This window comes from Patagioenas fasciata, chromosome Z (assembly GCF_037038585.1).
Source record: "Patagioenas fasciata isolate bPatFas1 chromosome Z, bPatFas1.hap1, whole genome shotgun sequence".
Taxonomy (NCBI): domain Eukaryota; kingdom Metazoa; phylum Chordata; class Aves; order Columbiformes; family Columbidae; genus Patagioenas; species Patagioenas fasciata.
In genome coordinates this window covers 35,585,768-35,608,719 of record NC_092560.1, presented here as the reverse complement: position 1 = coordinate 35,608,719, position 22,952 = coordinate 35,585,768, and the positions used below count along the sequence as shown (strand labels likewise).

Genomic DNA, 22,952 nt, shown 5'->3' with positions numbered 1-22,952 from the left:
TTGTTCTCCTGCTCCTCCTGAGCTCAAGTGGATAATCAGCTCTTCTGCACTTCTCCACTGAGCTGGGTATTGGAAAGTTATAATATGGGTAGGTCTGTTACCTTCAGCTGATTACCTATCCATGGTGTAAGTGCAAATTTAACTTAACTGTATTGCCTAGAAATTCTCACTTTCATGCAGAAATTAATATGTGACTTTATGTAACACTTATCACTTTAATCTTTAATATATGAAAGCGTTTGTGTTTTCAATGTCATTGAAGTAACTCACATTCTTACCTAGTTTTACTAAATTTCTATATAGAGTTTCTAGAATTCTCTGAATGGCTTAAGTCTGTTCAGTGCTTTTCAGTGTCTCGCCTGCTATGAAGAAATATGGTATTTTATTTATTCTGAGGTTGTGTAATGATGCAGTTAAGAGCACTTGGAGGATATTATTCCATGGAACTTTTCTGTGAGATTTGCCGAGCCATTTGTGCCAAATTATTGTTGAAATTCTGTCAGTCTACATGCAGTTACTCGTAGTCCTAAACCAAGGTTCATATCAACGCTTTTCTAGAACTGCTTTTAGCCAGATACATTCAGAATAGTAAACATCAGGATGTATCACTTGCAGCTGTTTCATATTTTCATCTTTGATGCACTTAACCATAATCAGATTTGTTGAAAAGGAAAAAAAATAATGGGTGTCTCCAACAGAGGACATGGCAGAATATCATGCTACTTGGAATTTTGGGAGACTTAGGGCGTAAAGTAAGGGTTTGTTACATGTGTCACTTCACATACCAAAGCCAAATCATGCAAAGCGAAAAGAGTAATTGGAACATCTTGATCTGTCACCAACTTAGTTTTTGTTTCATTGCTTTTCCATGCAGGCATATCCCTGAAAATATGTCTACTGAGATTAGAGAGAGGATTTACAATTGAAAAAAAAAACAAACAAACTATAATTGAAAACCATTGGTACTTTGTGTGATATAGATAGAACAAGATGTGCTTTCATGTCTCATTTGTGGGATTTTAGCGTTGTTCTTGCACCTAACAGCACTGCTGAAAAGCCATAGGACTTCATTGTTTAGTGAGACTGATACAGTCATTGTACTCAAGGTGTGATAATGATCATGACGACATGACTATTTTAAGATGTTCTTTTTCTGCACACTTTTAGAAAGACAACTGTCTCCAAAAATGAGAAAAAGGAGGATGATTGCAAACAGATAAACCAAAAGGAGAGATGTATTCAACTAAAGGTAATGGAATTCCTCTTGTGTATTTTGAGGTCTTACAAAGATTAGTTATTATGTTTGTGCCTTTTTTTTTTTCTGTTGGCTCTTGTTTTTTCTGAGATGGGAGCTCAAACACCAGGGTGCAGGGAACACTTTTAAGAATTTATATGAGTTGTTTTCACTTTAACAACATTGATATTTTATAAGCAAAGTTAGGAGAGTTTGGAAAGTTTTCTGAAAAGATTTTTGAAAAGTGTAATAAAAAATGATCATGTTATCACCAAAGATTAGGTAAGGTACCTCTTTTGGTATATATTTTAATTATGTTCAGTTTAACCTTGAACAGAGTTGAAGTTTCCTTCATTATGCAGGATGTACTGTGTTTATGAAATGTATTCATTGCGCTTTATAATATATACATGTGTATACTGACATGTCATATGCATGCATATGCATGTGTATGTGCATATGCATATATGTACATATAAATAAAATTCTTCCGACTGCCAGATGAGACCACGTTCCCCTCGGGAAGTGAGAGTACTATTCTGCTCCAGTAAGTTTTGAATTTGTTTGTGGAAGAGCCATACCAGCAAGAACATTGCACCCCCCTCAGCATGTACTGTGACATCTACAGGTGTCCACACACATGGTGTGAAAGTTCTGAAGCACACAAGTTCTGCCGCAGAAACAGCAGTCGAGTAGTGAGGGGGTGCGTGTGTGTTGCCATGTGTCTGGTCAGGCACATCTGATAGCTCGTGGCCAGAACAAACGTAGCAGAGGTCGAAGTGAGTTCTAAGTTTCAACAAAGGTGTGGCATCCAGATAGTGCATGCCTCCCAGTCCTATAGTATTGTTTGCTTTTGCAGTTTGAACAGGCCTACAGCAATCATGAGCAGCTCATTAATCAACAACTGTCGCAGATTATAAGATCAATCTCCACCCCCCTTAAATAAGATTTCATAAGATTTCATCTTCAAATTTTATCTAGTAGATAATTCTTCCAAGGACACTCATTCACATGGGAAGAAATATGAAGTATGTTAAAAGAATTTATTACAGAGGGTGTGAACCTTCTGTGTCAAAGCTAAGTCCTATTGCAATACTTGAGTTCAAAACAGTACATTAACCCTCTAAGGCATAGTCTGTACATGTATGTTTATAAACTCTTCAAAGTTCTGGCTTGTGACTGCTGCTCTTTGATTGTAATTTCTGAAGCATATGCTAATAAAGCTTTTGTAACATTAAAGACATGAGAATATGTTGCAGTTTTGTTGCATAATATAACCACTTTCAGAAGAACATGAAAAGTTTGGTATTTTTTTAAGGAACTGATACATCAAATTGTTGCCTCTTTATTCTAACAACTGCTAATTGATTTAACATTTTCCCTTAAGCATAAGGGACTTTGTGATATCATCTTTGGCTCACTTCTTTCTAGCATGTTAAAAAATCTGATGCCAGTTGTACAAGTTTTTAAAAAATATGTTTCTTTCATGCAGTTTAGAAAGACTAATTTTAAATTTTACTTTTAAGGACAGAGTTGTGAAGGTTGTGTATAAATGTTAATAACACGTCTGTGTGCTTGTGTGGATGGAGTTTGACCATCTTTTGTGTAGTAAGTCTCTGCCTCTGGGACTGTTGTGTTCAAAGCTGGTCTGTAGCTGAACTGTTTTTGTAAATACATGTAAGTTTCCCCAGCTAGTGACTACTCAGACTTCAGTCTGTCATTCATCTTGTCCTGTAGTTGTCATCTTTTGGCCAGCCTCCTCTTCCAAGTAGCAGTGAGAGAGCCAGGGGGCACGCATCTGAGGAAGGATGGAGAGAGGGATGTTTTCTAGGGTGTGTTCAAGCTACCTGTTTAAGTCACAGTCTACTTCAGCACTGTCATTTCTCATATCTTCATGAGCAGCCCCACAATGTAGGTTTTTCTGTATCAGTTGGTTATAGCACCCGAGTTCTTTACCCTAAAGACCAGTAGAGATCATGATATCCAAATGTGATTGCTAGACTAACCATATAACATATGTAAGGAGGTAGGAGCCACAGAAATAGTCATAATGCAAGGGGTTCTGCCTAAGTTACCAGTTCGTAACCGAACACATGGACGTGCTTTTTTTCCACTTGGCGCAAACTGAAATTCCTTTCTTCATTTTGGATTCTTGCCCTTTGTTCCAAATCTTAGCTGAAATTGGTCCTTTTTTTTGAAAAAACGAAGAGGCTACGCTGCAGCCCCTTGATTTATCTAGTAGCTCAGTAGTTAAAGGGCTCATGAAACACTAGCACAACTCAGTTTCTGCTCCCTTCTTTCACTTAATTGACCTGAACTGAACCCTCCCACAGTAGTGACCTGGTCACTGGGTGCTCTCAGTCACTTCTGATGAAACTTTTCTGCTTAATTTCTTATTCTACAAATTAATTTATTGAGATGTAGAGATAGAGACCGCTCACCTGTTAGAGAGGGAAGGCCTGTCTTGCAGTCCCTCATGAAGCAAGTATCACACTGTTTTTTTAATAAATGCTGCACAAGGATAAAAATCCTGTTTGTTTTCCTCTCATCCCCAAAATCTCCGTTGTACTATGTGGATTCCCGTCTGCCAAGAGTGAAGATGCCTGCTCAGTCAGACCCCTTAGATTGTGAAAGGTTTCATTCTTAAATCCTGGAAGGCTTTCAATACAGCACCATCTAATTGCCATTCCCTGATATCATTAGGACCGTGACTTCCTGAAGCAAAATCTCAGCAGAAATTTTGAGAATCTAAATTTTGGACTTGGGCACCTAATTCCCTGCATAGATGTAGTCTTAATTGTGTGTATTTTGATTGTGCTTCTAGGCTGCTTTACTTTTTAGGATTGTTAGTTAAGCTTTCAAACACTTCCTTAAAGTAAGGGAGGGATATCAGAAAGAACTTTAGATCACATGAAGGAATGGAGTTAACAGGTGGTAATGCTTCTGGAGCCTGGCTTCCCCTTTCTGTACCAGCTCCCCAAAGCAGTCAGGCTGTCACCAGTGAGGCAGAAGGAAACCCTAGCAAGTCAGGGAGCAGGTGATGTAGGAGAAGCAGTGTCATTAACTATGCTACCAGGATGGCTGGCTGTGCTGAAGCAGTTTTATGAAGCTGGTTCTTCCAGCTCTGCAGCCCCATTCTGCCAACAGAAAAGCACAAAGTAGCTGGGTACAGGATGAACTTTTGATCATGCTCTGTGTTTGTGTATGCATAATATATAAAATATATGTCCAGATGTCCACTCTGCTTCCAGCACATAGTTTTAAGGTTGTTCAGAGAAGCTTTTAAATCATTGTTTCCATTGTTAAAATAGCTCATTAAAACCACATCTCCACAGGTATGTGTGTTCAGAGTTACAAAAACATTTTGTACTATACGTGTTTTTATATTTCATATAATTACAGCGTATTTATCTGAAGTATTTCGCAAGTATACTTTTGTGTAATACTGGTAGGAGATTAAGTAATAGCTGCTTACTAGCACTATTGCACAAGAACATCAAATGTTATTGTGATGTTATGAGATGCATGCTTTTGGCTGCTTTGTTCCTGTGACCTTTATGCTCTTCTGGATAATACAGAAGTCCTGTAACAGTGCACATGTTTTCCTTTACACAAATGCCAGTAACCACTTGAGCAGGGCACTTGATTCTGGTTTTGATGGGCGGTGCCTATAATGGACAGCGATAGTGTACCGAAGCCAAGTTGGCCATCTTTGTGCTTTGCAGTGCCAAAAACTTCAAAGCTTCTTCCTTTTAGAACTCTAGAGCAATACAAGTTTGTGTTTCTTCATATCATCAAACTTAATTATTGGCAATAAGCAACTGCTGGCAGGAGCGGCGCATCACATGGCTCCGTTTCTGCTTTAGAAAAGGTCAGCATATGGCATAAACACTTCGCTGTATTATGCAGCCTTGTACTCTGATCACATAACACATGCTTCAGAAAGCATTATGCAATGTTATACTCACTGATTAATGACTGCTTGCACAAGAAGTTTTTCATTACCCTGAATGCTAGCATCCTGGGAATGATTAACTTTGTGACATAACTCTCATCACATAAATATGGAAGATTCAAATATAGCCTCAAAATAACGTGTTTCAGAAATAACTGAACACTTTCCCACTTAGTACTGTGTACAGTACATGATTAACAACTGCTTTAAACCTTCAGAGTTGAATAGAAAAGCCTATTTGTGTGAACTGAAAACAAGATTTATTTTTAGGGTTTAAAGTTTTACCCAAGATGAATTTTTGCACACAGCAGCATCTCATTTGCAGTGTTTTTCCTCTGCTTGTGTAAGTTTGAATTTCCTGAGAAAAGTCTGTGCCAACTATTTTCAGTGTTCAGCCAGTGAGTTAAACAGAACAAGTCAAATCTAGCCCTTATTTAGACCAGCATCTGCATGTGTGTAAAATGACTCAGTCCAGTGTGTTCAGTATTATAGTGCCTACAGCTGTGTGCTTAAATCAGCGTGGCTGTAGCAGAGTAAATTCCCAATAATTGATGATTTTTCTTCAGGCAGGCTAAGAAAGTGGTCCCAAATGAAGAGGCTTGCAAACTTACATTCTGCACGTTGCTACACATTCGCATTTAACATTCTAATGTTGTATTGATTGATCATTCTGTGTTCAAAGTTTGCAGATTCTCATGTTAAAAAGCATGATGACAGTGCATCACAGATGTTACCATCTTAAGGATATATGAAAGAGGAAAAGTCTATAAAAAGAAACGTATCTCAAAATGTTCCTCCACATATGAAGATTCATCCTTGGTTTTGAAGTAATGTCAATTGCTACCAGTCTATGTCTATGTTTTAACAACTTTGTAAGAGAAAGTTAGTTTGACTGTTATGAAGTTAAACATCAGTTTTCAAAAGGAAAAAACTGTATTAAACTTCTGTTTACTAATTTGCCTTTAAATGTCAGACCAAAAAAACCCGACATCTGCTTTTTATGATTCTCTCTCCTGTAAGTAATCCTGCTCATGAACAGGCATATTAAATAAAGCTACTTAAAAACAGGAGGGATGGTTTAGGGTGTCACCATGTTAATGCCTCTGTGCCATTTCTTCCGAAATAAACTTCATTGAGAACAGCTAGAGAAGGTAAACATTGGCCTTCTTTATGTTCTCTTTAATTTTTGCCTTTTCCTGCATTCCAACTCCTACAAGCAGTAGCAAAGGCTAAAGGAAACAGCCTCTGACTAAGCATTAGCTACCAGCCTGCCCTCATTATAGCTGAGGGCTCTTATTCTCGCCGAGCCTACGTGCAGAGCCAGCTAGTCTTTCAGCTGTGATGACGAAATGCCATGCATTTCTTCCTGGAATAGTACGCAGATAAGAGGCCACTTGTTATGCTGAGGTTTCAGATGAACTCCACGAAGGGTTTCAAAACACTCTGGCACAATTATATCAGGTTTCTTTAGCAACCAATTCATTTCAAACACTTTTAAGATAAAAAGGGAAGAGATTTTAGTTTATTTTCCCTTGTGGTTTCACTGCTTAAACCTTTGCAGGATGTGACTGGATAGTTTATACCTTGCCTGAATTTATTAATTTTAAATAAAACTAGCAGATCAAAATGGATCTGTTCCTCTCTTGAAATTCACATTATTTGTAGTCTCCTTTGCGTACCTGTAGCTTGAGAGAAGAAACAAAAGTCTTCTGTTTGTGATATGCTGGTAGAAAGGTCCTGCTGTGCAAACTCAGTTGCCAAGTGCCTTGATCTCATTCTGAGTCTAGCAAAAGCAGTGCTGGGACATGTGCACACAGTACGAGCCCAGTTGACCTAAGTGTTGCTTAGCAGCAGTGGGAAGACCTGTTCGTGAGACTGTTTTGCAGATTTTGGGCCTGCTTAGGTGACTGTGCTAACAAAAGCAACTTTAGATGGGATTGAACAAATCTATGAAATGTTCCAAACCAAGCAATGTCCTTAGTAACAGCAATAACCATACATCATCATGAAGAAAGGAGTATATTGCCTGGAATAACAAATGGATCATGTGCAGGTTACATGGCTCTCTTTGCTCACCTCACTCTAAGACACTAATTACACATTTAGAATCTGTGAGATGCCCCTTTTCTGTTCATTCGTTAAAGATGACATTAAGTCAGTTGCAACTTGCCTTTCTGTTGGATCTGAATGCCACTTTAGATAGATGTAGTCAGTAGAATGGAGAGTCTTACAACAACAAATCTGAGTAAATTGCAGCCTAGGCAAGTATTTAATATGAAAAACAGATAAAAAAAAACCTAACCCAAAGTAACATCTCTCCTTGATCACTTCCCCTGCAGTTCTCTACATTTACAAGTATCTCATTAACTGGGAACTAAAGGCTAAATTCAGTTTCCTTGTAAGACAACAAAATTCTCTTTTTCCATTTACATAATGGAATTTGGATCAGGTCTTAAGTCTGTAACCTTATTCTTTTAATGCTTTCCAAATAAATGTGTAATTCCCAGTGAGATCACTAGGAATCTTGGCTATTCATAGTCTGTTCTTTCTTTTTTGATGCAACTGTTCTTCACTGAAGAGGGTCCCCTTGGACAAGGTCCAGAGAACACTTAGAGTTGTCAAACCCACCACTTCCCTTAATTACTTTTTTTTTTCCCCCTTTCTTGAGCTAGTTATTGACTACTGACTCAGAAAAAATATTAACAACTTTCCCTCATGAATAAATGATTTCGTAATTGTTTACTAGAGGTAGGTCATTCTTGCACATGACTATGAAGAAGTCCTGTCCTTGCCAGAACAGGGTAGACCAACAAGCCTATATCTCTCCAGGATTTTTCTGCTCTCTTTTTTTTGTCAAAATGTGAAAGCCTAAATAATGTTGCTGAAGTGGTCACTGGCATGTCTTTTAAATGTTACACAATTAATTTTCACAAAAACTAACCCACTGGGTATGAATATGAAATCAGAGTATCTCCTTTTCTGCACTGCTGCTGTTAGGAGCTTTGATTTTAATTAAATACCATGACGATGATTTTGTTAGAAATGGTATTTGTGAAATACTACTACTTCCAAAGCTGCTCTACTTTGTCATATTGATTGTCTATAAGTCATCCTACGTGTTGTTTGAAGCATCGTGCTGTAGTATATTTTATTCTCCATCTAAAGAAGATTTTATCTTAATAACTTAAAAATACTTTTTTTTTTTTTTCCTGGAGTATCATGGGGCAAAAATTCCATAGTGTCCTTCTTGCAATGATATTAAAAAGATAACTGCTGTTCTGTGGGTCAAAACCTTGAACTGTTTTGAACTGAAATTACTACAATTCAAAATTTGCCACCTTTACTGAAATCACAGAACCAGCAAACACAGTCCCACTAGCATTCATACTAGTGGAACCCATTTTCTCCCCCTCTTTGTTCTTTTCCACCTTCTACCCCTCTTTCCATGCAACCCCTGCTCCTGCTGCCCGCCACCTCCCCTGCTGAGGAGAAGATGGGGTGTGCACCATCTCACTATGGTACCTGCTGTCTCTGGCTGGAGCCGTCCTAGAGAAGGTGTGATGACCCAGTTATGCGATTTTTTCTCTAGGAGGGAGGTGGGAAGGGCCTGTGATCTTGAGCCCTTGTCTTCCATCAACCCATTTGTAGGAAACCAATGGATCCTTCTCCTCTACCTCTTTCAAGTGTGATTTACGTTGTGCAAGGGTTCAAAAGATAACAGAGTGAGGACTGACTGATAATAACACTGCTTTGTTTCCTAAGGCTACTGATGCATGAGTAGAGCATAGGGGATATCTGCGGGGCCGGGTTTTGTCTTGTTGTGGAGTCAGTCATTCTTTCTAGCTGTCAGAGGCATAAACTCTGCTGAGGATTGGGAAACTGTGGTGACAGGCGTCAGCCAACGAGCAGACATCCAGGTCCTGGGCCGTCTTGCACTGACATAGTGATTCATTGTTATCAGTATCCAAACTAGTTGGACGCGAACCAGCTCAGATTTCTTGACATGCATTTGCAAATCCTAGTTGCAGAATAGCTGTAAGGAGCATTTAAAAAAAAAAATCATTCCCTACAAATAAATTCTTTCCCACCCTAACTAAACCCAGGTTAAAGTAAGAAAGGGCGAGAGTCTGCGTTGTGCTCTAAATATCAGCAGCCTTGGGGTATTCTAAGTCACAAAAGCAATAGTGATAGCACTTGCTGGTTAGTCATTCTTGGCTGAAATGTAAACAGTTTATGCTGGTGAATTAATAACTGATAAATAGGTGTATTGAGCACTTACAGGGGTATTATAATCCTGCAGTATTGTTTTATAAAATAAACAGTGCTTACAAGAAATGCATAATTGTGACTTTCAGTCTTGCTGTGGAGAATCAGAGAATCACAGAATGTAAGACTTGGGGGTGGGCTTTTTTGTGCCTATTATCTGTTCTTCAAAGAATTATTTCATTGCTAGAAGCAGATGCTGATTTTTAAGCTCACTACTATTTTTGAGTACTTAAAAAAAATCCTAAAAATAGACCCAAGTTACCATATCCAGCAAAAATATGTTGTCAGCTCTTTACTCTGCTGGGCTGAAAACAAATCTGTCAGCAATTTCTTTGGGTTAAAGTATCTGAACCACTTGTGTGGGGTTTTTTTTGTTGGTTGGTTGTTTTTTCTTTTTTTAAATAAAGCATTTTAAGCGGTTTTGTAGCAGAGTCCATTTAGAGCTTTAAGTATCAACAAATTACCATCTGTTGTTATAAAGACACTTTATCAAATTGATGAGACCTGCACTCCAGTTAATGTTGTGGATCAACTGCATGAATTAGGCTTTAAAGTCTGAATGAGCCTGAAATCAACATCTTCAGCTCTGCTGGAAGAGACATTAAAAACCAGCCTGTTTTCTGTAATTATGGAAAGAAAATGAGAGTTATTCACATGGAAGGAAAGAAAAGCACTGGTAAGGCATCCTAGTGAAATAGGGTTCTAATGTTTGCTTTAAAATAATTTCTTGGATTAAAAGTGTGGTTTGACAGTTACTGAAAGAGAAAGGAAAAAGTCATTTGGATTCCCTGTGCACCTACAGGTGATTGACATAACAACAGACTGATAGTACAGTATTTTCAGTATTAGATCATTTTAGCATAACAGTTGTCATAAGGATTAAATGTAAGGGTTCAGGTGAAAGAAGGTGGTGAAGGTGGTATTTGTTATCTCTATAGCATCTGGCTATACCCTAGAATGATGGATGCAGAAAGCTGAATGTAAAAGCAATCTCGATGGTAGGGATTTCACTTTAATGATCTAAGTGCAAAATTTTTGTCAGGCAGCATTTGTGTGTCTGAGGCACAGCTCCTTAGGGTCTAATCCTGTGAAGCATTAAGAATCCTCGTTGTTTATTGGAGATGGACAAGATCAATAATTCCCCAAATCAAGATTTTATTTTACTAATGAAGTTGAGTAGATACTTCCTATCTGGAGGTGCCCAGATAGATTCAAGTGTTCTAACTCACGCCTGCTGGCACCATCAACCCCTTTCCCTTGACTCTACAGGTAACATAAGGTACACGCTTGCAGCAAGCAGCATGACACTTCTCATCAGAGAGTTCGATATGTGCTCCATAGCAGACCTCCCTTTAGACCCCCTGAACTTCACTTGCAATGCTCAGTCTGAAAACATCTTTCTCTAAATACATTGTCGGTAGCATTGACTGCCATTGCACCAATAGGTAGAATCAATTGGGCTTGAAACCAAATTGACACCTGGAGACAAGGACTAGAACATGCAAGCTGTCATGGAAAGGAAACGTGGGAAACTCAGATACATCTTCTGTTGTAGTGTACTGAAGAGTACACTTACCTCCTGTGAGCCAAAGACCCTGAGCTCTTTGCCTAGACCTGCAGTTTCAGCTGTTAGATCCATCTCATGGTGACCACCGCTGAGTGTGCATTGTGGTGTGAGATCCCTCCTTACAGGATCCTCATGTTGCTTGCTACAAGGACAGATAGATCTTACACACATTGTATGGGTAAAGTGTGCTGGGGTCATGCAAGTGCTGTAGATTACAGACCATCTCCAGGAATGGTCAAAACTGGTATGGTATGCATATAGATGCTTTGATGTCAGTTTGTCATTCTGTGTTTCAGATGTATAACTGCACTGGTCAGTGCCAGCCACATCTGTGTGTTTCTTCATGCAATGGAACTGCACGGTAGCCTGTCCCTTCTCACACCAACTTTTTGGTGAGTATTAAAAGCCCACCTTCCCTACACAGATTTTTATGGCACAATCCTAAGATGAAAGAATCTGTGGGACAATGGGAAATGTGAAAAAAAAGCTTGTTCTGCCAGGACAGGCATGTGATTTACTGTGATACTTGTGCTGCGGCAGCCAGCAGTCTGATGTATAACTCCGCTGATGGTTAACTTCTCTAGGCACAACCGCATCGTCCCGGCTGATTTTGAGATAAACTTCTGGTTATGCAAAGTCAGCCACTGTCTTTGTTGGAATTAAAAAAAGAGGAAGATGAAATGAAAAACTGTTTTTCATGCGAATGTTATTTCATTCACATCACCTTAACCCAATGATGACCTTAGAGGAGAATAAGGAAAAAAGTCTGACTAAACAAATAAATTCTCATGATGTTGGCAGTAGAACTTGCTTTGTGAACTTGAACATTTGGCATGTTTCTACATTTTCCTCATCAAAAATAAATTGAAAGCTGACAAGAATCAAAATTAAAGTTGAGGATATTGAGTTGCACTGTCACAAACACACACCAGCTGAAGTCCAAAGGGTTTACATGTCTTAGCAGAAGAGAAGGCAGGAGGTCAGCTCTACCTCCCTAAAAAGGAAGCACACATTTTCTTTTTCAAGGTTTACAAAGGGATCTTCATTTGAAGAGGAAATGAGCAAAAATTAAACTACACAGACTTTATTTTGCTTGGTATTTTTTTTAAAGTATGCAGGCAGATTATGGGTATGTAATTTTGTTTGTGTATTTATGCATGTGTATATATACATGCATAGGGATGTGTAACTGTTCTTCAACAGCTCTAAGTCTCCAGCATGTGTCAGTATCTCCAGGTGCATCTGAACCCTGCAGCCTTAATTGCATAACACAACCATATTACAAAATATTACCACACCAAGATGGTTTACATTATTTCATAACAAAAAGAAATACTATTACAGAACATTTTTACCCTTAAGGGAAAATTACTAATTATTTAAAACATCGTCTGTGTGTGTGTTTGTATATGGTGTAAAGCAGTATATGAACCTCATTATGGAAAAATGCAGGGGTGGATTAAAGCAGGATCCGTGGGATACAGCCCCAAGGTCAGAGGAGTTTCAACAGACAAGAATGTCAGAAGCTAAGCAGAAAATACCAGCACGCTTGATTATAATGAGCTTGTTGGGGTGATGTGGACCAGTTAGCTTGAGGGGAAAGCGGCTCTTTTGAAGGGGAAACAGCTGTGTGAAAGGCTGTCACAGGCCTGGTCAGAGAACAGGTCACATCCAGGAGACAGTGTTGGGAGACAGCAAATGTTTGGGTTTCTGAGTAGAATCCAGACGCTAGCATTGAAGCTTCTGCATTCTCTACACAGCAAGTGGATTGCTGACTTCTGAGACAAATTAATTCAAATTAATCTGTCTCCCCTGTTTAAATCCACATTTGTTCCTTGCTGCGAGGCAGTAGTACAATTGCTGGGCTACTGCCTTTGCCCTTCTGCCTTAGAGATTTTTTTCAAGTGTGTAAACTTTTGTTTTGTTTTGTTTTGCTTTTCATGACTGGTAAGAAAAAGGCCTGGGTTCTTGTTCCTGCTCATATGACTGCTTCCTTACTTCATCTGGTGACCAGAATGGAGGTCTCTTCACCCTAGGGTGAGTGGCCCTGTTTCCTACCCATGGAGTCTCACTCATTCTATGTGCTTTCATGCACACCCTATGTCCATGTCAGTAATTTGCTGGTCAGTGGTGCAATTCCAGTAGTTTTGAACATTCTGCTCTCTAGGCTGAGGCACCCACAGTGCTTTGCTGTGAAATTAACAGTTGCTTCTCTTCAGGAAAGAGGTCGTGACTTCTGATTGTTCCGCATCCAGGGTAAAATACGTATCAGCTCAATCTATGTTGAAAAATGAAGTGGTGGCTGTTATTTTTTATATCAGCCTGACCCAATGAGCAAGCTACACTGGCGTACATGTGTTAGACTTAGCCCCTTCAAGGGTAGACAGGAGAAACACCTGGTTTCTATATTCTAAGACCAGGGTCTAGGCCTGAATGAGGTCTGTAACCAGCTAGGCCAAGGAAGTTTTATGTTATTATGCGGTGCAACATTCAACACAATCCTGTAAGGGCTCAGATGGCTTCATGGACAGGCAAGGGCTGTGTGTATTTTTGTTCTGAGGATTGTAATGTGGGCACGTACTTTTTTTTTTCTTTTTGTCTCTGAGTCAGAATTTCTTTCAGCTTAGGATTTGCAGCATACTGGATTTGATACAAATGAAGGCCTAATTCCTCTATAGAATAGGGCTTATTTCTCAGTATTCTAATGGGTGATGAAATATGAAATACAAAAGGCTGTCTGCAAAGCCCATGGAATGCAGCTAGAAGACGACCATGATGTCTGGTGTAATAGTGGGAGACATAGCACATTGTGGCAACAGGCCTCCAAGACTTTTAAGTTAAAACACGCATCTGGTGTGAAATACAAATTTTCAAAGTGCATTATAGGACTTTTTATTCATCTCTCCAGAATTCTAATTAATACAGTGAACCTAAAAAAAAAAATCCAAAAAACAAAAACACCCTACAAGTGGTACTGGGACCACAACACCTTCTTTCCCTCTCGTGGAGCACCACCAGGAAGGAGACTTCTGAGAGGGCAAAGGAGGCTCTGGGCAATGGATGAGGGGAGACTGTCCACAATCTCTTTCTCATGGTTCCACTGTCCTAAATTCTTGCCTGCTGAGCTGGAACAGGGATGTTAACTTGGTGGAGTGGAAATTTCAGTATTAGCTAGAGGAACTCCCTGCGCAGGACAGGAAATCCCTTCTTGGGCAGATATAGTGAGGGGGCTTGGGAGCAAACGCGTGCTCTGCTGCCATCTTTCTCCTCCAGCTGAACTATGTCTCTTGAGAAAGGGATCTTTATGATATGTAGATGTGACCTGGAGCCTGGCAAGTGAAACTAGCAATCAGGATACACAAGGTGCTTCTGAGCTTGCTGTTGTGTTGCATTTGCAAAGAAGGCTAATATTTTACCCCAGAGGGATGACAGGACTTAATTCCTGTATGTCATCTTGAGGCTTTCTAATGCAAAGAAAAGCAGTAAATACTGCTTTTGTAGGGCACTGCTGGGAAATAGTCTGTGCTTGTGCTCATTCACCTGTTTCCACATAATAGAGGCTTCTTGTGAAATACATCAGAAGACATGTTATTATAGAAGTACACAACTGAAATTTTTCCATGGTTTTGACAGACTTAAATTTTGTGGCAGCTAACACCACCCAAATATTTCTCACGTCTCTGATCCCGCTTCTGCAACTGTTGCTGGTTTGTGAGTCCCCCCACTCCCTTCTTCTTGCAGTAGCTCAACTACCTGTGAAATAATACATGACTGACACCTCAGAAGACAGGGGGCTCCAGCTGTATGGCCATGGAGGGCATCTTTCCATTTGGCAGTGGTGGATCAAAACGGTAACTTGGTGTGTCATGCCTGACCTGTTTGTTTTTCAGGACCCGTGTAGCACATCTTTGTTTATTTATTCTCTTCCCCCAAGCACAAGCATACCTCTGCAGGTAGGGAAGAAGGCAGAGCTCCAAGGTTGGTCAGGTTACCCATAGCTACTAATGGAGAAGTTTTTATAAAGAGCTTGCAATTGCAATTGAGAATCAGCTGGACTGAAAGATGTTAGAGATGCAGCAGCTGAGAGAGGTCTTGCTTTTACAGGACCTGTGATGTGCCAGCATATCCTCCCTTCATTATCATTGTTCTGACTAGGCTTCTCTTGCAGTATTCTTTGACCTGACTGCACTGTCCATTTTTTCAATAGTCAAATACATAAGACCTTCTGCTACCACCTATTTATGTTATCAGAGTATTTATCCTTGAAAATTAGAATAAAAGAGGTATGTATACTAAAAATGATCACATAATTGCATATATGAGATATCTGCAGAGGCAATGCACATATGCCTGTCTCTATTTAGTAAGTATGTAAAGCAGAAAATTGCACAGACTGTTGCTGTTCTCTAGTTCTCCAGATCATTTTATATTGGAATTATAGTGAACTCACACCTAAAGTTGAATCTGAAGATTACAAAATGGGTCAAATTGCTCATGTGCCAGTTTGTAGCTGTATGCTACTAGATTTCTAGTACTGGTTTAGGTTACAGCAGCAAAACGTAGACCCATCTGTGCTCATGCTGTATGCTAAAATTAACAAATGCTTGTTTTCGGAGTACAAGCAAAGCAAACAATGTTTCATGGAAAAGTTTTATTAAACTACAGGTCAGTTCCCTCTTGTCATTGGTGCTCCAGTTGTCATGGTTGAGAAGGACAAACAACATGGACCAGGTTCTTCCAGGATGAAAGTAATGAATGCCATTTATTGCCACAAGTGCATTTTTATACAGTTCTGCCAATTCGTGTGTCTCTTCACTATTGGTTACAAGTTACAGCAGTAACATCTCATTGGCTAATTTTGCTATCATCAATGTTAACTCTTCTCCTCCCTTCTCTTTCACGGGTACAACTTTATATCTCCGGATACTCCTTTACTCCCATCCTTCTCAAGGGCAAACCTCAGTATCTTCAAGGCAGATCTCTGTTCCCATACTCTCTGTCAAGGATTCCATGGAGCCACTGTAGTTTCCCACGTCCAGTCATCATGCAGCGTCTCCCAATCAGAAACAACTGCAGGTGGCAAAGCATTGCTTGAACTCTTAGCAATACTCTGAAGAAGAAGATCCTGAGCAGAGCACTTGGGCCTCATTTATACCTCTTCCCAGTTAGATAAAGGGTCTGTTTAAACAGTAAATCCTTTGTCGGACATGGTGTTTGGTAATTTTAGCAGATATTGGTGGATTTAATGTCTGGAATGGCATAATTAACATTAAAAATGCAGTATACCTTAAATCTAGTACAAATATCTTCGAAGTAAATTTAGAAGAACTGATATAAATACTCTCAGGTGAGCAATAACTCTGTGTGTAGCTGAAGTGATGGTTCCAGGAAGGAATGATGTGTAATTCTGTGAAAAACACATGAGTATACTACATATATCTATGTATTATATCTTTAATATGTCTTTATTAAATATAGACACCAATATATTAAATAATATGTAATTAATACAGTCACACATGTACCAGCATGCTCATCATACCCTCATACATGAAACTTATTTTAAACAATCTTTATGGAAATAAAACAGCCCCTATATCTGGCTCTTCAGCAATCTTCTCAGGACCAGGGAGTGAATTTGGACGTCACATGTGACTTGTGTAGTGTAATCGCAGAGCCTAGCATCCTACATCAACGCCAAGGCAGACAGCACAGCAGTTGTTCCAGCTTTCCTGGGCAGCCCTGCTAGTGTGGCACAGCCCTGCCTCTGGGGGTGAAAGAATAGTTTAATTCCCATCATTATCCTCTTGGGCTTGTCTGCTGGAGAAGGGTGCCCAGCAGTGATGCTTTTTGGTCAGGAAGTGATTTGCCTAATCCCGGTGGATTAGAGCAGCAGTGTGTTACATGTGGTTAGCACACAGGTTCTTGGTCAGAAACCTTCTGTGTGTGATTTACAAAGTCACAAAGTCACTCAGTCAGACTAGTGTTTTGCAGGGCTAGGGTATCTGTCTTCTGGTTTCAGCCAACCAGTTGACATCTAGCACTTGTAACTGCTGTGTCACCCTATAAAATTACAAATTGTGGCCTCAGCAAAATCCAGTGCATAATCTGTCAACTGAACTATAATTTTCAGACAAATCATGCCTTTGTCCACTGTAAATACCTAACACAAAGTTTCTGAGTGATTCTCATTTTCCTTTTTCAATCAGCATTTCTTTTTTGCACTCATGTAATCTCACAAGGAATAGAATGATCAGAAAGTTGTAGAGAACTGGTGAAAAATACAGAGAAAAAGTCCCTGCCTTCACCTTAAATCAGTGGTCTAATTAATCCAGCTTGAATTTGCAGATTCTTGCCTGTCCCTTGAAATAGAAGCTGGGTGTGGTGGTGGTATTTTCTGAAAGTATTATAGAGTCTGTACTTCCTAAAAATAAAGTTCATTTTTCAGTGTAAGCACTACAGAGTACCAGCATGTAATCTTCTCCATATCCAGTGAAATTCAGAGCTCCTTGTCATTGATCAGGATGAGGCCATGAAACCCCAGTAGATCTTTTTGGCAGCTTTCAGTAAAATGAATTCTTGTAAAACCGAAATTTTACACCATCTGTCCCCGCATTTTCCCTTTGTCCCCTGTCATGTTGTTTGAAGGACAGAATGCCGGAAATAAACTGGTTTGTTTGTCTGGGGCTGAGATAGTATTAATTGTACATGCAGAATATACTGGCTTGTATTAGTCATTCAAGATAATTCCTCTTCTGAAAATGCTGACAAGGAGAAGTTGACGTTATATGCAGACTTGTGCATGATGTGATTTTAAGTCACTTGACTAACTGAGGAAATAAAATTAACTACCCACATAAAACTTGGTAGGACTGAGACTTTCTTTTATTTTATTCTTCAGAATAAAAAAGCATCTCGAAGTTAATATATATTGCTATATATAACAGGACAGAGTTGATAGAATTAAAAGACGGGTCTTAGATTCGCGTCACATTTTCTTTCAGCTCTTCCTGTGTCATTCTCAACCACCATGTTGTTCATATCAGTCAAACTGAATTTATTTGTGATTACACATGTAAGTTTCATTAATGCACAGATATTTTTTTGTTTGTGTTAGCTGACAACGTTATATCATTTCTGGACTCTGTGGCACAGTGCCCCACGAATGACCCACACAAAGCTCTGTGTTGTGGTACTACATGTTTCTGGTACCTGCAGCAACTTGCTTTTAAAGCATGTTAGAGCAGTCAGCTGTACAAAATATCCTTCGTTGGGTATCCCAGGAGGGAACTTTTTGCTGTGGTTTTACTGTTGAAATTTCTGTTTCATTAGTGTTTTACTGACTGGGCTTTAGCAAAGATGTCTTGACGTTCCTGCTGTCTAGCCTGGTGTACTTTCCCCCAGCTCAACCCTGTCTCCTGCACTGACCTGCGGTGTCCTGAAGTGGAGGGGGGGTCCATGCAGTAGCTGACTGTGTGGTACCTGGACGTCTTTTCTGAAACCAAACCTCCCATAGTTTTAGTTTTGAAGGGCTTTCCATTCTAATACCAGAAGCATCTTAGGGAAAGTGCGGACTGTTGCCTGGAGCGCTTAGAGCCCATGAATGTAGCTCCTCTCAGCATCATTCCTGTTTGCCGAGATTCACTTTTGAAGGTGGCAGGGCTGTAGATTTTGCCTTGGGCTGTCTGCAGAACAGAGCTGGTTCCTGAATGCTGTCTGTCCCTGTGTCTGAGGCAGGACCACAGACAGATTGTTGGGTTACCACTGAACCTACTCTGAACCTATACTGCAAACCTGCTGTACTGGCAACAGTTTGAAACTGAAGTCTGGTTGTCCCTGAGGTCTCTGAAGATCACCACCGCTTCGCTCTTGTGACGAAGAGCAAGAATTTTTTAATCACCTGTAGCACCAACTCTGTAGCTCAAAAATCAATATTTTATTCAAATAGAAAATGTTAATTTACCACAACACAGAAAATGGTATTTTTCTAAAGCTACCTTACAGAACCATCAAGCTGTGGCTTGTGGCCATAAAGTCTAGGCTTTTATTTCCTCTAAATATACTCTATTCTATTTTCTGTGTGTCTGTCATATTGAATAAGTAACAGGCAGCGGGCACAGGACCCGAACTCGTGACCCATGTATCATGTAAAACCAAACAGGCAGCTCTTTGAGTTGTGAGGCTTAGAATGCCGTCAGGGGCTTCTTCTGCAGTCACAAAGCTGGAATGAAGGTGTCAGAATCCCCAGATGAGAGATGCAGTCTCTGACTCAAAATATGCTCAGGGTTTTCTTTTTACATGTAATATGTCCTGTTCTAATGCCTACTTGGTGTCATCTGTAAAACAGCCTCGCCTTTCAGATATCTGTTGCCTTGCCTCAAGTTCCTTCTGACCCAGCCTCCCTCCTCCGTTCCCGTCCCTGCTGTCCTTTACCAGTGCAGCTCTCTGCCCTTCTCCACCCCATCATGGCCAGGGTCCTCCTGTCCGCCCTGGCATTATCGCGCTGCTCAGCCTCAGAGAGGTGGGCAGTGACACACTCGGGTCTCGCCACCTTTGCTCTCACGAGTGGTGCTTCAGCCTGTCAGTAGTGCCCTGGACTTGACGTTTGGGCTCTCGTAGGTTGCAGTTGCTCATCAATCTCATGCTGCTTGCGTGCTGCCTGCCTGAGTGCTGTGAATGAGAGAGGAAGAACAGGATCCTCTGAGAGTGGGTTAGCTGACTCACATAATTTTCTGGCCTGATGCTATCTCGTCAGCAGTAGATTTGAATAATTCACCAGAGTAATGCTACTACTGCAATTAAGAGAAGGATTATTTGCAAACTCTCCTTTAAATTATTGTAGATCACACTTTTGAGAAGATATGAGAAGGTTCATTTTGTGTTAACACCTTCTCTAGTTCAGGGTTTCATCTATCTAAATTTTGTGGCCTGTTTAGAAGCATGGTTTGGCAGATCTCAAGACTGACGTGCCAAACTGTTGATGTCTTTTCCAAATCCAAAGTTGAGCAGATATTGCTAGTTGGCTGATCAGTGATGCCTTCCACCTGGGACGTATAATGGTTCTTGAACCCCCAAATGGTGATGTATGGAGTTCCCCATCTGCTCATGTCCCAATTCTAGCCTTCATGCTGACTCTGACAGATAAGAAAACATCCCTGGCCTTTAGCAAGAAAGGTGGATTTTGTCCATGTCTAAAGAAACCAACTCCTCTGATGCCATCTGCCAACAACTAATATGTCAAGAATGTAATCGTTTAGAGGAAATTCCACAATATTTAAAAAAAAAAAGAAAATTAAATTCAAGTTGCATTGTTAGGTTAACTACCGGTTGAGTTGAAGAAGTACAGGTGGTTATTTTCTTTCTAGCCTGCCCTTGCTAAGTACCTAGAGGGTAGTATTTCAGTGAGGATTAACTAAATTGTCTTCAAAACATAGCTGTTGATCTCTCAGTTTTCAGGGTTACTTTGTCTGAAGTCAGTTCCACTTCTCTGATGTTTTCTGTTTTGATTCTTGAATGCTGTGATAAATGTTAGAGTCTATTAAGTTTCAACTTTCTATTTTTATCCATTGGTAAACACTATACCAGATGTGGGCGTGAAGGACTCCGAGAAGCTGAGGGAGTTCTGCTTTTAATCAACAGTTTTAACTTTCATAACTGAGAATTTCAGCTCATTTTTTAGGGTGGTGGATGTGCTGGTTGGGGTTTTTTGTGTGTGTGTGTGTTTTTTTTTTTTTTTTTTGCAAGAACTGAGAAAAACAGGCTTATGCAACTTACTTTGCATAAATGCAGTGAGTCATTCACATTTCTTTTTTGTGTGTCTGAGTATGTGTGTTGTATCGCTTTATATAACCTTTATTTGAAAAAGTACTACTGTGAATGCTAAGAATATATTTTCCCTGTAAAACAAAAAAGAAATGTGCCTATTAGGGAGAGAGCTGCATCTTGGTTATGTCTCCTCATAGATGCCCTTCTCTGGGAAGGTGTTTCGATGATTCTTCTTAATGCTCTGGTTCTTCAGTGGCAGAGCTTATGCTGGTATATGAAAGTGTAAGGGGAATACCAGGTAGCTCTATCCTTTCCCCTTCGTAGGCAGAGCTGTGGGTAACTCCACATGATAATGCCAATGATATATATTCATATATTTACATATTGATATAGGAGTTTCAAATGTGTGTAGTCCTTTCAACATACTGCAGATTCTCCTGTGTTGTTGGAAGAAATTTTAGACTTAAATCCTTCACATAGGTATCAGACACAGTTGGCAAGCATCCACCATCAGGCACACTTACAAAGAAGTCCTCTGGAAGGCCTCTTATTTTTTGACACTGCTTCATAACTCTGTGTGATCAAATGCACTGTGAATGTCTGGCTGCTTGTAGTTTATTGTTTTGAATGCAATTACAGGTATGAAGTGTCAGTACAGTTCAAGTGCTAGGATTGCTGTTCTGTTTTATACGTTTCAGATGTGTTTTCCTGGACATCTGATGGATGGTGCTATGTAACGGTCGGTTTTCCTAGGAAGGGGGAGTGTCATTCATGGTGCAGAGATGTGCACACATCTCTTCTTGCTCCTGTGACTGTTCTGAGGCTTGACAACTTCATTTCTCTCCAGCCCTCTGCTGTATCATCATGTTTTTTCATCTGCTGTACATCCTCTCTGGCCAGGCCACAAATCCCTCGTAGCATGGAAAGTTCCCCACAACAGTTTAGTACCAATTACTTTTATGCACACTCCAAAATCCCTCCACTCTGCTCTGCAGCCCTGTGTTTTACCAAATCAGATTCAGGACCTCATCCGTTCTATAACCCAATTTTTATTTCCGTTAAAGTACATCACAGTTTTCATTTTATTGCAGTGGCACAGAAGATGTTTTATGGAAGTAGCATTGTCCGTCCTTTTCCTTATTCATTCTTGTGGCAACATTTTGCCGACTGCAGCAATCACTAAAATAAAGATACTGTGTTTTCTGTCCAATGCAGTGCAGGTATTTGCAGTCACAAGATAAGGCAATGTTCATCTTCTGGCTAGGTGGCACTATCTGGGGTCTACAGAAGTGCCATGAAATGTTCAGGTACTGTTTTTAATTGTCTGTGGTAGTGTACTCAAATGGGCATTAGACATGAGAATAAGACTTTAATTCATCATTAAAAAATTGGATTCACGTAAGGAATTGTAGCACCTGTCTAGCTTCAAAAATATGAGCAATTTTCATGAATGTACTTGCATGTGCAAAATGATACATACACTTAAATTACTTGCTGGACTGATGTTCAGAAAAGCAGCTCTGCTGCTTTGGGCTCTAAATGCAATTAACAGACCCAGACACAAAACTACTGAGTAGGAGTCACATAGATATAACCGTTTCCTCCATCAACTGTTGACAATAAGGCACCTCCTTCACTCAGCAGATAATAATTTACACGACATCTGGAGGTAAGAAAGATCTCTGAACTGGTAGAACTCTGTACGAATCAAAAAACATTCCTACTAACACACAGAGAAGGTGCAATTGAGACTAACTCTTCATATTTAATCCCCTTAAAGAGGTGTTTTGCCTTTGCACATAGGTGTGGACAATATCTGCATGGACATAATAGTTATTCTCATGGCTGTTTGATTGTGTCAAATGGTCCCTTGTATTAGTGGGCAAGTAACTAAGTTGTCTACACCTTTATATTAATCAAAACCTCAAATGTGGGATGTGATAAATTGGACCATCTTAACAATAAGATCACAGAGTGATTTTTTTTAACATTCATTCATTCTGGTGCTTTGAATACAATGACTTAGATTTGCTGGTCCTCAAGGCAGCCCTTGGAGCCCTCTGTTTCCAGTCAGTCCTCTGTCCCTAATGGGCATTATCCTTGTGTCTGTTTCTATGCCTGTGCTGCGGAAGTCCATGACATATGTTGTCCACAGAAGTAAAAAA

The 22,952-nt window shown here is 39.9% G+C and overlaps 1 protein-coding gene across 3 annotated transcripts in view; it reads left to right on the top strand.

Moving 5' to 3' along the window:
• Positions 1–11,414, top strand: part of AUH (AU RNA binding methylglutaconyl-CoA hydratase) — a 118,756-nt gene extending 107,342 nt beyond the window's left edge. For all 3 annotated transcript variants that reach the window (XM_065861645.2, XM_065861644.2, XM_065861642.2), the window contains 2 exons: positions 1,168–1,249; positions 11,319–11,414. The gene's annotated coding sequence lies outside the window, so the exon portion shown is untranslated. The remainder of the gene's footprint in view (positions 1–1,167; positions 1,250–11,318) is intronic.
• The last annotated feature ends 11,538 nt before the right edge of the window (positions 11,415–22,952 follow it).